Source organism: Barbatula barbatula (assembly GCF_947034865.1).
Source record: "Barbatula barbatula genome assembly, chromosome: 18".
Lineage (NCBI taxonomy): Eukaryota > Metazoa > Chordata > Actinopteri > Cypriniformes > Nemacheilidae > Barbatula > Barbatula barbatula.
In genome coordinates, this window is record NC_136781.1 from 19,074,059 (window position 1) to 19,090,490 (window position 16,432).

Sequence of the window (16,432 nt, forward strand, 5' to 3'; positions counted from 1 at the left end):
AAAATGCATTTCTCAGCTCAGAAAATTTGTTTCTGACATTCTAACAGCTCAATTGGAGCATTTCAGTAATGAACAGTGTTCTTTGTCAAAACTGACATTCTCATCATCCACTGATGAACTATGTCACAAAATGCAGTTCTCAGCTCAGAAAGCTTGTTTCTGACATTCTAAAAGCTCAATTGGAGCATGTTAGTAATGATCAGTGTTCTTTGTCAAAACTGACATTCTCATCATCCACTGATGCTTTTTGTCACAAAATGCAGTTCTCAGCTCAGAAAGCTTGTTTCTGACATTCTAACAGCTCAATTAGAGCATTTCAGTAATGAACAGTGTTCTTTGTCAAAACTGACATTCTCATCATCCAATGAAGCACTTTGTCACAAAATGCATTTCTCAGCTCAGAAAGCTTGTTTCTGACATTCTAACAGCTCAATTGGAGCATTTTAGTAATGATCAGTGTTCTTTGTCAAAACTGACATTCTCATCATCCACTGATGAACTTTGTCACAAAATGCAGTTCTCAGCTCAGAAAGCTTGTTTCTGACATTCTAACAGCTCAATTAGAGCATTTTAGTAATGATCAGTGTTCTTTGTCAAAACTGACATTCTCATCATCCACTGATGCTTTTTGTCACAAAATGCAGTTCTCAGCTCAGAAAGCTTGTTTCTGACATTCTAACAGCTCAATTGGAGCATTTCAGTAATGAACAGAGTTCTTTGTCAAAACTGACATTCTCATCATCCACTGATGAACTTTGTCACAAAATGCAGTTCTCAGCTCAGAAAGCTTGTTTCTGACATTCTAACAGCTCAATTAGAGCATTTTAGTAATGAACAGTGTTCTTTTTCAAAACTGACATTCTCATCATCCACTGATGCTTTTTGTCACAAAATGCAGTTTTCAGCTCAGAAAGCTTGTTTCTGACATTCTAACAGCTCAATTGGAGCATTTCAGTAATGAACAGAGTTCTTTGTCAAAACTGACATTCTCATCATCCACTGATGAACTATGTCACAAAATGCGGTTCTCAGCTCAGAAAGCTTGTTTCTGACATTCTAACAGCTCAATTGGAGCATTTCAGTAATGAACAGAGTTCTTTGTCAAAACTGACATTCTCATCATCCACTGATGAACTATGTCACAAAATGCGGTTCTCAGCTCAGAAAGCTTGTTTCTGACATTCTAACAGCTCAATTGGAGCATTTTAGTAATGAACAGTGTTCTTTGTCAAAACTGACATTCTCATCATCCACTGACGAACTATGTCAGAAAATGCAGTTCTCAGCTCAGAAAGCTTGTTTCTAACATTCTAACAGCTCAATTAGAGCATTTTAGTAATGAACAGTGTTCTTTGTCAAAACTGACATTCTCATCATCCACTGAAGCACTTTGTCACAAAATGCAGTTCTCAGCTCAGAAAGCTTGTTTCTGACATTCTAACAGCTTAATTGGAGCATTTTAGTGATGATCAGTGTTCTTTGTCAAAACTGACATTCTCATCATCCACTGATGCACTTTGTCACAAAATGCATTTCTCAGCTCAGAAAGCTTGTTTCTGACATTCTAACAGCTCAATTAGAGCATTTTAGTAATGAACAGTGTTCTTTGTCAAAACTGACATTCTCATCATCCACTGATGAACTATGTCACAAAATGCAGTTCTCAGCTCAGAAAGCTTGTTTCTGACATTCTAACAGCTCAATTAGAGCATTTTAGTAATGAACAGTGTTCTTTGTCAAAACTGACATTCTCATCATCCACTGAAGCACTTTGTCACAAAATGCATTTCTCAGCTCAGAAAGCTTGTTTCTGACATTCTATCAGCTCAATTGGAGCATTTTAGTAATGATCAGTGTTCTTTGTCAAAACTGACATTCTCATCATCCACTGATGCTTTTTGTCACAAAATGCAGTTCTCAGCTCAGAAAGCTTGTTTCTGACATTCTAACAGCTCAATTAGAGCATTTTAGTAATGAACAGTGTTCTTTGTCAAAACTGACATTCTCATCATCCACTGATGCACTTTGTCACAAAATGCATTTCTCAGCTCAGAAAGCTTGTTTCTGACATTCTAACAGCTCAATTGGAGCATTTCAGTAATGAACAGTGTTCTTTGTCAAAACTGACATTCTCATCATCCACTGATGAACTATGTCACAAAATGCAGTTCTCAGCTCAGAAAGCTTGTTTCTGACATTCTAACAGCTTAATTGGAGCATTTAAGTGATGATCAGTGTTCTTTGTCAAAACTGACATTCTCATCATCCACTGATGAACTTTGTCACAAAATGCAGTTCTCAGCTCAGAAAGCTTGTTTCTGACATTCTAACAGCTCAATTAGAGCATTTTAGTAATGAACAGTGTTCTTTGTCAAAACTGACATTCTCATCATCCACTGATGCTTTTTGTCACAAAATGCAGTTTTCAGCTCAGAAAGCTTGTTTCTAACATTCTAACAGCTCAATTAGAGCATTTTAGTAATGAACAGTGTTCTTTGTCAAAACTGACATTCTCATCATCCACTGATGAACTATGTCACAAAATGCAGTTCTCAGCTCAGAAAGCTTGTTTCTGACATTCTAACAGCTCAATTAGAGCATTTTAGTAATGAACAGTGTTCTTTGTCAAAACTGACATTCTCATCATCCACTGAGGAACTATTTCACAAAATGCAGTTCTCAGCTCAGAAAGCTTGTTTCTAACATTCTAACAGCTCAATTAGAGCATTTTAGTAATGAACAGTGTTCTTTGTCAAAACTGACATTCTCATCATCCACTGATGAACTATGTCACAAAATGCAGTTCTCAGCTCAGAAAGCTTGTTTCTGACATTCTAACAGCTCAATTGGAGCATTTCAGTAATGAACAGTGTTCTTTGTCAAAACTGACATTCTCATCATCCACAAATGCACTTTGTCACAAAATGCATTTCTCAGCTCAGAAAGCTTGTTTCTGACATTCTAACAGCTCAATTGGAGCATTTCAGTAATAATCAGTGTTCTTTGTCAAAACTGACATTCTCATCATCCACTGATGAACTATGTCACAAAATGCATTTCTCAGCTCAGAAAATTTGTTTCTGACATTCTAACAGCTTAATTGGAGCATTTTAGTGATGATCAGTGTTCTTTGTCAAAACTGACATTCTCATCATCCACTGATGCACTTTGTCACAAAATGCAGTTCTCAGCTCAGAAAGCTTGTTTCTGACATTCTAACAGCTCAATTGGAGCATTTCAGTAATGAACAGAGTTCTTTGTCAAAACTGACATTCTCATCATCCACTGATGAACTATGTCACAAAATGCAGTTCTCAGCTCAGAAAGCTTGTTTCTGACATTCTAACAGCTTAATTGGAGCATTTTAGTGATGATCAGTGTTCTTTGTCAAAACTGACATTCTCATCATCCACTGATGCACTTTGTCACAAAATGCATTTCTCAGCTCAGAAAATTTGTTTCTGACATTCTAACAGCTCAATTGGAGCATTTCAGTAATGAACAGTGTTCTTTGTCAAAACTGACATTCTCATCATCCACTGATGCTTTTTGTCACAAAATGCAGTTCTCAGCTCAGAAAGCTTGTTTCTGACATTCTAAGAGCTCAATTAGAGCATTTTAGTAATGAACAGTGTTCTTTGTCAAAACTGACATTCTCATCATCCACTGATGCACTTTGTCACAAAATGCAGTTTTATGCTCAGAAAGCTTGTTTCTGACATTCTAACAGCTCAATTGGAGCATTTTAGTAATGAACAGTGTTCTTTGTCAAAACTGACATTCTCATCATCCACTGATGAACTATGTCACAAAATGCAGTTCTCAGCTCAGAAGGCTTGTTTCTAACATTCTAACAGCTCAATTTGAGCATTTTAGTAATGAACAGTGTTCTTTGTCAAAACTGACATTCTCATCATCCACTGATGAACTTTGTCACAAAATGCAGTTCTCAGCTCAGAAAGCTTTTTTCTGACATTCTAACAGCTCAATTAGAGCATTTTAGTAATGATAAGTGTTCTTTGTCAAAACTGACATTCTCATCATCCACTGAAGCACTTTGTCACAAAATGCATTTCTCAGCTCAGAAAGCTTGTTTCTGACATTCTAACAGCTCAATCGGAGCATTTTAGTAATGATCAGTGTTCTTTGTCAAAACTGACATTCTCATCATCCACTGATGCTTTTTGTCACAAAATGCAGTTCTCAGCTCAGAAAGCTTGTTTCTGACATTCTAACAGCTCAATTAGAGCATTTTAGTAATGATAAGTGTTCTTTGTCAAAACTGACATTCTCATCATCCACTGAAGCACTTTGTCACAAAATGCATTTCTCAGCTCAGAAAGCTTGTTTCTGACATTCTAACAGCTCAATCGGAGCATTTTAGTAATGATCAGTGTTCTTTGTCAAAACTGACATTCTCATCATCCACTGATGCTTTTTGTCACAAAATGCAGTTCTCAGCTCAGAAAGCTTGTTTCTGACATTCTAACAGCTCAATTAGAGCATTTTAGTAATGAACAGTGTTCTTTGTCAAAACTGACATTCTCATCATCCACTGATGCACTTTGTCACAAAATGCAGTTTTATGCTCAGAAAGCTTGTTTCTGACATTCTAACAGCTCAATTGGAGCATTTTAGTAATGAACAGTGTTCTTTGTCAAAACTGACATTCTCATCATCCACTGATGAACTATGTCACAAAATGCAGTTCTCAGCTCAGAAAGCTTGTTTCTAACATTCTAACAGCTCAATTAGAGCATTTTAGTAATGAACAGTGTTCTTTGTCAAAACTGACATTCTCATCATCCACTGATGAACTATGTCACAAAATGCAGTTCTCAGCTCAGAAAGCTTGTTTCTGACATTCTAACAGCTCAATTAGAGCATTTTAGTAATGAACAGTGTTCTTTGTCAAAACTGACATTCTCATCATCCACTGATGCACTTTGTCACAAAATGCATTTCTCAGCTCAGAAAGCTTGTTTCTGACATTCTAACAGCTCAATTGGAGCATTTCAGTAATGAACAGTGTTCTTTGTCAAAACTGACATTCTCATCATCCACTGATGAACTATGTCACAAAATGCAGTTCTCAGCTCAGAAAGCTTGTTTCTGACATTCTAACAGCTTAATTGGAGCATTTTAGTGATGATCAGTGTTCTTTGTCAAAACTGACATTCTCATCATCCACTGATGCACTTTGTCACAAAATGCATTTCTCAGCTCAGAAAATTTGTTTCTGACATTCTAACAGCTCAATTGGAGCATTTCAGTAATGAACAGTGTTCTTTGTCAAAACTGACATTCTCATCATCCACTGATGAACTATGTCACAAAATGCAGTTCTCAGCTCAGAAAGCTTGTTTCTGACATTCTAACAGCTCAATTGGAGCATGTTAGTAATGATCAGTGTTCTTTGTCAAAACTGACATTCTCATCATCCACTGATGCTTTTTGTCACAAAATGCAGTTCTCAGCTCAGAAAGCTTGTTTCTGACATTCTAACAGCTCAATTGGAGCATTTCAGTAATGAACAGAGTTCTTTGTCAAAACTGACATTCTCATCATCCACTGATGAACTTTGTCACAAAATGCAGTTCTCAGCTCAGAAAGCTTGTTTCTGACATTCTAACAGCTCAATTAGAGCATTTTAGTAATGAACAGTGTTCTTTGTCAAAACTGACATTCTCATCATCCACTGATGCTTTTTGTCACAAAATGCAGTTTTCAGCTCAGAAAGCTTGTTTCTGACATTCTAACAGCTCAATTGGAGCATTTCAGTAATGAACAGAGTTCTTTGTCAAAACTGACATTCTCATCATCCACTGATGAACTATGTCACAAAATGCGGTTCTCAGCTCAGAAAGCTTGTTTCTGACATTCTAACAGCTCAATTGGAGCATTTTAGTAATGAACAGTGTTCTTTGTCAAAACTGACATTCTCATCATCCACTGACGAACTATGTCACAAAATGCAGTTCTCAGCTCAGAAAGCTTGTTTCTGACATTCTAACAGCTTAATTGGAGCATTTTAGTGATGATCAGTGTTCTTTGTCAAAACTGACATTCTCATCATCCACTGATGCTCTTTGTCACAAAATGCATTTCTCAGCTCAGAAAATTTGTTCCTGACATTCTAACAGCTCAATTGGAGCATTTCAGTAATGAACAGTGTTCTTTGTCAAAACTGACATTCTCATCATCCACTGATGAACTATGTCACAAAATGCAGTTCTCAGCTCAGAAAGATTGTTTCTGACATTCTAACAGCTCAATTGGAGCATTTTAGTAATGATCAGTGTTCTTTGTCAAAACTGACATTCTCATCATCCACTGATGAACTTTGTCACAAAATGCAGTTCTCAGCTCAGAAAGCTTGTTTCTGACATTCTAACAGCTCAATTAGAGCATTTTAGTAATGAACAGTGTTCTTTGTCAAAACTGACATTCTCATCATCCACTGATGCACTTTGTCACAAAATGCATTTCTCAGCTCAGAAACCTTGTTTCTGACATTCTAACAGCTCAATTGGAGCATTTTAGTAATGATCAGTGTTCTTTGTCAAAACTGACATTCTCATCATCCACTGATGCTTTTTGTCACAAAATGCAGTTTTCAGCTCAGAAAGCTTGTTTCTAACATTCTAACAGCTCAATTAGAGCATTTTAGTAATGAACAGTGTTCTTTGTCAAAACTGACATTCTCATCATCCACTGAGGAACTATTTCACAAAATGCAGTTCTCAGCTCAGAAAGCTTGTTTCTAACATTCTAACAGCTCAATTAGAGCATTTTAGTAATGAACAGTGTTCTTTGTCAAAACTGACATTCTCATCATCCACTGATGAACTATGTCACAAAATGCAGTTCTCAGCTCAGAAAGCTTGTTTCTAACATTCTAACAGCTCAATTAGAGCATTTTAGTAATGAACAGTGTTCTTTGTCAAAACTGACATTCTCATCATCCACTGATGAACTATGTCACAAAATGCAGTTCTCAGCTCAGAAAGCTTGTTTCTGACATTCTAACAGCTCAATTAGAGCATTTTAGTAATGAACAGTGTTCTTTGTCAAAACTGACATTCTCATCATCCACTGATGCACTTTGTCACAAAATGCATTTCTCAGCTCAGAAAGCTTGTTTCTGACATTCTAACAGCTCAATTGGAGCATTTCAGTAATGAACAGTGTTCTTTGTCAAAACTGACATTCTCATCATCCACTGATGAACTATGTCACAAAATGCAGTTCTCAGCTCAGAAAGCTTGTTTCTGACATTCTAACAGCTTAATTGGAGCATTTTAGTGATGATCAGTGTTCTTTGTCAAAACTGACATTCTCATCATCCACTGATGCACTTTGTCACAAAATGCATTTCTCAGCTCAGAAAATTTGTTTCTGACATTCTAACAGCTCAATTGGAGCATTTCAGTAATGAACAGTGTTCTTTGTCAAAACTGACATTCTCATCATCCACTGATGAACTATGTCACAAAATGCAGTTCTCAGCTCAGAAAGCTTGTTTCTGACATTCTAACAGTGTCATGATCCTGCCTCTCCTTGTCTTGGTTTTCGAGTCTTGTGGCAGGATCATGTCAGTCCCATGTGTTTTGTGTGGAGAAAGAGCATTGTTTTGGTTTGAGAAGCCATGCTCTCTCTCCGGTGTCACGTCCTTTAGCCCCGCCCCCTTGTTTCCCTGTTTGCAGTCCATTAGTGTTAGTCTTGTCTCCAGCCCTGATCCATCTTTCCCTTAGTGTTTCAGTCCCCTCACCTGCCTCGTGCAATCCTCCTGTTAGCTTTCCCTTAGTGTTTCATCCTTGTCACCTGTGGCCACTCTCCCTGTGTCATCAGTCCTTGTTAGTGTTTCCCTTTATCAAGCCCCAGTTTTCCCTCTGTCCCTTGTCGGTTCATTGTCATTTCGTCTTTATCGTACCTCCTCACGTCACCTTGTTGGATTATTCCTGTCTATGGATTATCGTGTTTGTTCCTGTTCTAAATCGTGTTTTCCTCATCGAGGGTCTTTTGTTTAAATAAAGTTTTTGTTATTTAACTCTGCTGCCTGCGTTTGGGTTCTGTCCACACTCCGTGACAGAATGAACCGACCAAGAAGAACCCAGAAGGCAGCAGTGTTTGCTGCAAGGTCCTGCCAGCCTCGTCCCCTCTGCAGCGTTCGCCAGGATAACTCAGACCTGGCGGACTACCTTGATAGGTTTCTGGAAGCTGCAGGAGAGGTGGTCCTCGGAGAGGAGGAAGTGACCGCAGCATTCATCCACGGCCTCAGGGTTCCCCTATCTCCAGCGGAGACGAGGAGGCTGAGACCGCTGGACTTCGAGGGTGTGCTCAGGTTTGTCATGAGCCGACCGGAGCCCAGGGTCTCAACTGCTCCATGTTTTGCATCTCCGTTGGGCCCCATCCCTGAGGGTCTTGCCCTGAAGCTCGGGGTGTTGACAACCGCCGCGCCACCAGCCTCTGCTCCACCACCAGCTAGCCTCCGTGGTAGGCGTGGACGGAGGGAGTCGTGGGACTCCCCGTCCGACTCTTCCAGCACGGAGATAGTGGGGTCCCCCACCGCTACTCTGCAGCCGGCCACACGTCCTGTGAGCCGGTCAAAGAGGAAGAGGCAGAGGAGAGTGGCACCATCCTGTCCTGCCCAGCAGCCGGTATTCAGCCCTGCCCAGGCGTCAAGTCCGGTGGTCCCGTCAAGTCCGGTGGTCCCGTCAAGTCCGGTGGTCCCGTCAAGTCCGGTGGTCCCGTCAAGTCCGGTGGTCCCGTCGGTCCCAAGTGCACCCAGTCCAGTGTCAAGTCCTGCCCTGCCGGCCTTCCAGCCGGCGTCAAGTCCTGCCCTGCCGGCCTTCCAGCCGGCGTCAAGTCCTGCCCTGCCGGCCTTCCAGCCGGCGTCAAGTCCTGCCCTGCCGGCCTTCCAGCCGGCGTCAAGTCCTGCCCTGCCGGCCTTCCAGCCGGCATCAAGTCCTGCCCTGCCGGCCTTCCAGCCGGCGTCAAGTCCTGCCCAGCCGGCCCTCCAACCTACAACCCAGTCAGCCTTGCCCCAGCCGTTCCCTACTACGGCCGTCCTGTCATGCCCTACCCCTTCTAGTTCCTCCCACTCCGTGAAAGGTATCCCTACCATGCCCAGGCCTTCCTATCCCATCCCTCCGCCCAGCTCTAGGAAGCAGGGTCCTGTCCCTCCTAAATCCCCACCCAGTTATGTTCCCAAGTTTTTCCCACCAATTCCGCCTCCCCCCTTCCCATTGATGTTTATTTTATTGTCCAACCCCAATCCCTTTCTAGTCATGTCAGCCCTGCCCCTAGTGTGTTCTGTTCTGTGTTTATGGTGTCTGTCCTCCTGTCTGTCAGTCTTGTCATGTTTAGTGTGATCTTGAAGAACTCCTGGAGGAGTTCTTTAAGGCGGGCGCTCTGTCATGATCCTGCCTCTCCTTGTCTTGGTTTTCGAGTCTTGTGGCAGGATCATGTCAGTCCCATGTGTTTTGTGTGGAGAAAGAGCATTGTTTTGGTTTGAGAAGCCATGCTCTCTCTCCGGTGTCACGTCCTTTAGCCCCGCCCCCTTGTTTCCCTGTTTGCAGTCCATTAGTGTTAGTCTTGTCTCCAGCCCTGATCCATCTTTCCCTTAGTGTTTCAGTCCCCTCACCTGCCTCGTGCAATCCTCCTGTTAGCTTTCCCTTAGTGTTTCATCCTTGTCACCTGTGGCCACTTTCCCTGTGTCATCAGTCCTTGTTAGTGTTTCCCTTTATCAAGCCCCAGTTTTCCCTCTGTCCCTTGTCGGTTCATTGTCATTTCGTCTTTATCGTACCTCCTCACGTCACCTTGTTGGATTATTCCTGTCTATGGATTATCGTGTTTGTTCCTGTTCTAAATCGTGTTTTCCTCATCGAGGGTCTTTTGTTTAAATAAAGTTTTTGTTATTTAACTCTGCTGCCTGCGTTTGGGTTCTGTCCACACTCCGTGACAAACAGCTCAATTGGAGCATGTTAGTAATGATCAGTGTTCTTTGTCAAAACTGACATTCTCATCATCCACTGATGCTTTTCGTCACAAAATGCAGTTCTCAGCTCAGAAAGCTTGTTTCTGACATTCTAACAGCTCAATTAGAGCATGTTAGTAATGATCAGTGTTCTTTGTCAAAACTGACATTCTCATCATCCAATGAAGCACTTTGTCACAAAATGCATTTCTCAGCTCAGAAAGCTTGTTTCTGACATTCTAACAGCTCAATTGGAGCATTTTAGTAATGATCAGTGTTCTTTGTCAAAACTGACATTCTCATCATCCACTGATGAACTTTGTCACAAAATGCAGTTCTCAGCTCAGAAAGCTTGTTTCTGACATTCTAACAGCTCAATTAGAGCATTTTAGTAATGATCAGTGTTCTTTGTCAAAACTGACATTCTCATCATCCACTGATGCTTTTTGTCACAAAATGCAGTTCTCAGCTCAGAAAGCTTGTTTCTGACATTCTAACAGCTCAATTGGAGCATTTCAGTAATGAACAGAGTTCTTTGTCAAAACTGACATTCTCATCATCCACTGAAGCACTTTGTCACAAAATGCAGTTCTCAGCTCAGAAAGCTTGTTTCTGACATTCTAACAGCTCAATTAGAGCATTTTAGTAATGAACAGTGTTCTTTGTCAAAACTGACATTCTCATCATCCACTGATGCTTTTTGTCACAAAATGCAGTTTTCAGCTCAGAAAGCTTGTTTCTGACAGTCTAACAGCTCAATTGGAGCATTTCAGTAATGAACAGAGTTCTTTGTCAAAACTGACATTCTCATCATCCACTGATGAACTATGTCACAAAATGCGGTTCTCAGCTCAGAAAGCTTGTTTCTGACATTCTAACAGCTCAATTGGAGCATTTTAGTAATGAACAGTGTTCTTTGTCAAAACTGACATTCTCATCATCCACTGACGAACTATGTCACAAAATGCAGTTCTCAGCTCAGAAAGCTTGTTTCTAACATTCTAACAGCTCAATTAGAGCATTTTAGTAATGAACAGTGTTCTTTGTCAAAACTGACATTCTCATCATCCACTGAAGCACTTTGTCACAAAATGCAGTTCTCAGCTCAGAAAGCTTGTTTCTGACATTCTAACAGCTTAATTGGAGCATTTTAGTGATGATCAGTGTTCTTTGTCAAAACTGACATTCTCATCATCCACTGATGCACTTTGTCACAAAATGCATTTCTCAGCTCAGAAAGCTTGTTTCTGACATTCTAACAGCTCAATTAAAGCATTTTAGTAATGAACAGTGTTCTTTGTCAAAACTGACATTCTCATCATCCACTGATGAACTATGTCACAAAATGCAGTTCTCAGCTCAGAAAGCTTGTTTCTGACATTCTAACAGCTCAATTAGAGCATTTTAGTAATGAACAGTGTTCTTTGTCAAAACTGACATTCTCATCATCCACTGAAGCACTTTGTCACAAAATGCATTTCTCAGCTCAGAAAGCTTGTTTCTGACATTCTATCAGCTCAATTGGAGCATTTTAGTAATGATCAGTGTTCTTTGTCAAAACTGACATTCTCATCATCCACTGATGCTTTTTGTCACAAAATGCAGTTCTCAGCTCAGAAAGCTTGTTTCTGACATTCTAACAGCTCAATTAGAGCATTTTAGTAATGAACAGTGTTCTTTGTCAAAACTGACATTCTCATCATCCACTGATGCACTTTGTCACAAAATGCATTTCTCAGCTCAGAAAGCTTGTTTCTGACATTCTAACAGCTCAATTGGAGCATTTCAGTAATGAACAGTGTTCTTTGTCAAAACTGACATTCTCATCATCCACTGATGAACTATGTCACAAAATGCAGTTCTCAGCTCAGAAAGCTTGTTTCTGACATTCTAACAGCTTAATTGGAGCATTTTAGTGATGATCAGTGTTCTTTGTCAAAACTGACATTCTCATCATCCACTGATGAACTTTGTCACAAAATGCAGTTCTCAGCTCAGAAAGCTTGTTTCTGACATTCTAACAAAACAATTAGAGCATTTTAGTAATGAACAGTGTTCTTTGTCAAAACTGACATTCTCATCATCCACTGATGCACTTTGTCACAAAATGCATTTCTCAGCTCAGAAAGCTTGTTTCTGACATTCTAACAGCTCAATTGGAGCATTTTAGTAATGATCAGTGTTCTTTGTCAAAACTGACATTCTCATCATCCACTGATGCTTTTTGTCACAAAATGCAGTTTTCAGCTCAGAAAGCTTGTTTCTAACATTCTAACAGCTCAATTAGAGCATTTTAGTAATGAACAGTGTTCTTTGTCAAAACTGACATTCTCATCATCCACTGAGGAACTATTTCACAAAATGCAGTTCTCAGCTCAGAAAGCTTGTTTCTAACATTCTAACAGCTCAATTAGAGCATTTTAGTAATGAACAGTGTTCTTTGTCAAAACTGACATTCTCATCATCCACTGATGAACTATGTCACAAAATGCAGTTCTCAGCTCAGAAAGCTTGTTTCTGACATTCTAACAGCTCAATTGGAGCATTTCAGTAATGAACAGTGTTCTTTGTCAAAACTGACATTCTCATCATCCACTGATGCACTTTGTCACAAAATGCATTTCTCAGCTCAGAAAGCTTGTTTCTGACATTCTAACAGCTCAATTGGAGCATTTCAGTAATGAACAGTGTTCTTTGTCAAAACTGACATTCTCATCATCCACTGATGAACTATGTCACAAAATGCATTTCTCAGCTCAGAAAATTTGTTTCTGACATTCTAACAGCTTAATTGGAGCATTTTAGTGATGATCAGTGTTCTTTGTCAAAACTGACATTCTCATCATCCACTGATGCACTTTGTCACAAAATGCAGTTCTCAGCTCAGAAAGCTTGTTTCTGACATTCTAACAGCTCAATTGGAGCATTTCAGTAATGAACAGTGTTCTTTGTCAAAACTGACATTCTCATCATCCACTGATGAACTATGTCACAAAATGCAGTTCTCAGCTCAGAAAGCTTGTTTCTGACATTCTAACAGCTTAATTGGAGCATTTTAGTGATGATCAGTGTTCTTTGTCAAAACTGACATTCTCATCATCCACTGATGCATTTTGTCACAAAATGCATTTCTCAGCTCAGAAAATTTGTTTCTGACATTCTAACAGCTCAATTGGAGCATTTCAGTAATGAACAGTGTTCTTTGTCAAAACTGACATTCTCATCATCCACTGATGCTTTTTGTCACAAAATGCAGTTCTCAGCTCAGAAAGCTTGTTTCTGACATTCTAACAGCTCAATTAGAGCATTTTAGTAATGAACAGTGTTCTTTGTCAAAACTGACATTCTCATCATCCACTGATGCACTTTGTCACAAAATGCAGTTTTATGCTCAGAAAGCTTGTTTCTGACATTCTAACAGCTCAATTGGAGCATTTTAGTAATGAACAGTGTTCTTTTTCAAAACTGACATTCTCATCATCCACTGATGAACTATGTCACAAAATGCAGTTCTCAGCTCAGAAAGCTTGTTTCTAACATTCTAACAGCTCAATTTGAGCATTTTAGTAATGAACAGTGTTCTTTGTCAAAACTGACATTCTCATCATCCACTGATGAACTTTGTCACAAAATGCAGTTCTCAGCTCAGAAAGCTTGTTTCTGACATTCTAACAGCTCAATTAGAGCATTTTAGTAATGATAAGTGTTCTTTGTCAAAACTGACATTCTCATCATCCACTGAAGCACTTTGTCACAAAATGCATTTCTCAGCTCAGAAAGCTTGTTTCTGACATTCTAACAGCTCAATCGGAGCATTTTAGTAATGATCAGTGTTCTTTGTCAAAACTGACATTCTCATCATCCACTGATGCTTTTTGTCACAAAATGCAGTTCTCAGCTCAGAAAGCTTGTTTCTGACATTCTAACAGCTCAATTAGAGCATTTTAGTAATGATAAGTGTTCTTTGTCAAAACTGACATTCTCATCATCCACTGAAGCACTTTGTCACAAAATGCATTCTCAGCTCAGAAAGCTTGTTTCTGACATTCTAACAGCTCAATCGGAGCATTTTAGTAATGATCAGTGTTCTTTGTCAAAACTGACATTCTCATCATCCACTGATGCTTTTTGTCACAAAATGCAGTTCTCAGCTCAGAAAGCTTGTTTCTGACATTCTAACAGCTCAATTAGAGCATTTTAGTAATGAACAGTGTTCTTTGTCAAAACTGACATTCTCATCATCCACTGATGCACTTTGTCACAAAATGCAGTTTTATGCTCAGAAAGCTTGTTTCTGACATTCTAACAGCTCAATTGGAGCATTTTAGTAATGAACAGTGTTCTTTGTCAAAACTGACATTCTCATCATCCACTGATGCTTTTTGTCACAAAATGCAGTTTTCAGCTCAGAAAGCTTGTTTCTGACATTCTAACAGCTCAATTGGAGCATTTCAGTAATGAACAGAGTTCTTTGTCAAAACTGACATTCTCATCATCCACTGATGAACTATGTCACAAAATGCAGTTCTCAGCTCAGAAAGCTTGTTTCTGACATTCTAACAGCTTAATTGGAGCATTTTAGTGATGATCAGTGTTCTTTGTCAAAACTGACATTCTCATCATCCACTGATGCACTTTGTCACAAAATGCATTTCTCAGCTCAGAAAATTTGTTTCTGACATTCTAACAGCTCAATTGGAGCATTTCAGTAATGAACAGTGTTCTTTGTCAAAACTGACATTCTCATCATCCACTGATGCTTTTTGTCACAAAATGCAGTTCTCAGCTCAGAAAGCTTGTTTCTGACATTCTAACAGCTCAATTAGAGCATTTTAGTAATGAACAGTGTTCTTTGTCAAAACTGACATTCTCATCATCCACTGATGCACTTTGTCACAAAATGCAGTTTTATGCTCAGAAAGCTTGTTTCTGACATTCTAACAGCTCAATTGGAGCATTTTAGTAATGAACAGTGTTCTTTGTCAAAACTGACATTCTCATCATCCACTGATGAACTATGTCACAAAATGCAGTTCTCAGCTCAGAAAGCTTGTTTCTAACATTCTAACAGCTCAATTAGAGCATTTTAGTAATGATCAGTGTTCTTTGTCAAAACTGACATTCTCATCATCCACTGATGCTTTTTGTCACAAAATGCAGTTCTCAGCTCAGAAAGCTTGTTTCTGACATTCTAACAGCTCAATTGGAGCATTTTAGTAATGAACAGTGTTCTTTGTCAAAACTGACATTCTCATCATCCACTGATGAACTATGTCACAAAATGCAGTTCTCAGCTCAGAAAGCTTGTTTCTGACATTCTAACAGCTCAATTAGAGCATTTTAGTAATGAACAGTGTTCTTTGTCAAAACTGACATTCTCATCATCCACTGAAGCACTTTGTCACAAAATGCATTTCTCAGCTCAGAAAGCTTGTTTCTGACATTCTAACAGCTCAATCGGAGCATTTTAGTAATGATCAGTGTTCTTTGTCAAAACTGACATTCTCATCATCCACTGATGCTTTTTGTCACAAAATGCAGTTCTCAGCTCAGAAAGCTTGTTTCTGACATTCTAACAGCTCAATTGGAGCATTTTAGTAATGAACAGTGTTCTTTGTCAAAACTGACATTCTCATCATCCACTGATTCACTTTCTCACAAAATGCAGTTCTCAGCTCAGAAAGCTTGTTTCTGACATTCTAACAGCTCAATTGGAGCATTTCAGTAATGAACAGTGTTCTTTGTCAAAACTGACATTCTCATCATCCACTGATGAACTATGTCACAAAATGCAGTTCTCAGCTCAGAAAGCTTGTTTCTAACATTCTAACAGCTCAATTAGAGCATTTTAGTAATGAACAGTGTTCTTTGTCAAAACTGACATTCTCATCATCCACTGATGAACTATGTCACAAAATGCAGTTCTCAGCTCAGAAAGCTTGTTTCTGACATTCTAACAGCTCAATTAGAGCATTTTAGTAATGAACAGTGTTCTTTGTCAAAACTGACATTCTCATCATCCACTGATGCACTTTGTCACAAAATGCATTTCTCAGCTCAGAAAGCTTGTTTCTGACATTCTAACAGCTCAATTGGAGCATTTCAGTAATGAACAGTGTTCTTTGTCAAAACTGACATTCTCATCATCCACTGATGAACTATGTCACAAAATGCAGTTCTCAGCTCAAAAAGCTTGTTTCTGACATTCTAACAGCTTAATTGGAGCATTTTAGTGATGATCAGTGTTCTTTGTCAAAACTGACATTCTCATCATCCACTGATGCACTTTGTCACAAAATGCATTTCTCAGCTCAGAAAATTTGTTTCTGACATTCTAACAGCTCAATTGGAGCATTTCAGTAATGAACAGTGTTCTTTGTCAAAACTGACATTCTCATCATCCACTGATGAACTATGTCACAAAATGCAGTTCTCAGCTCAGAAAGCTTGTTT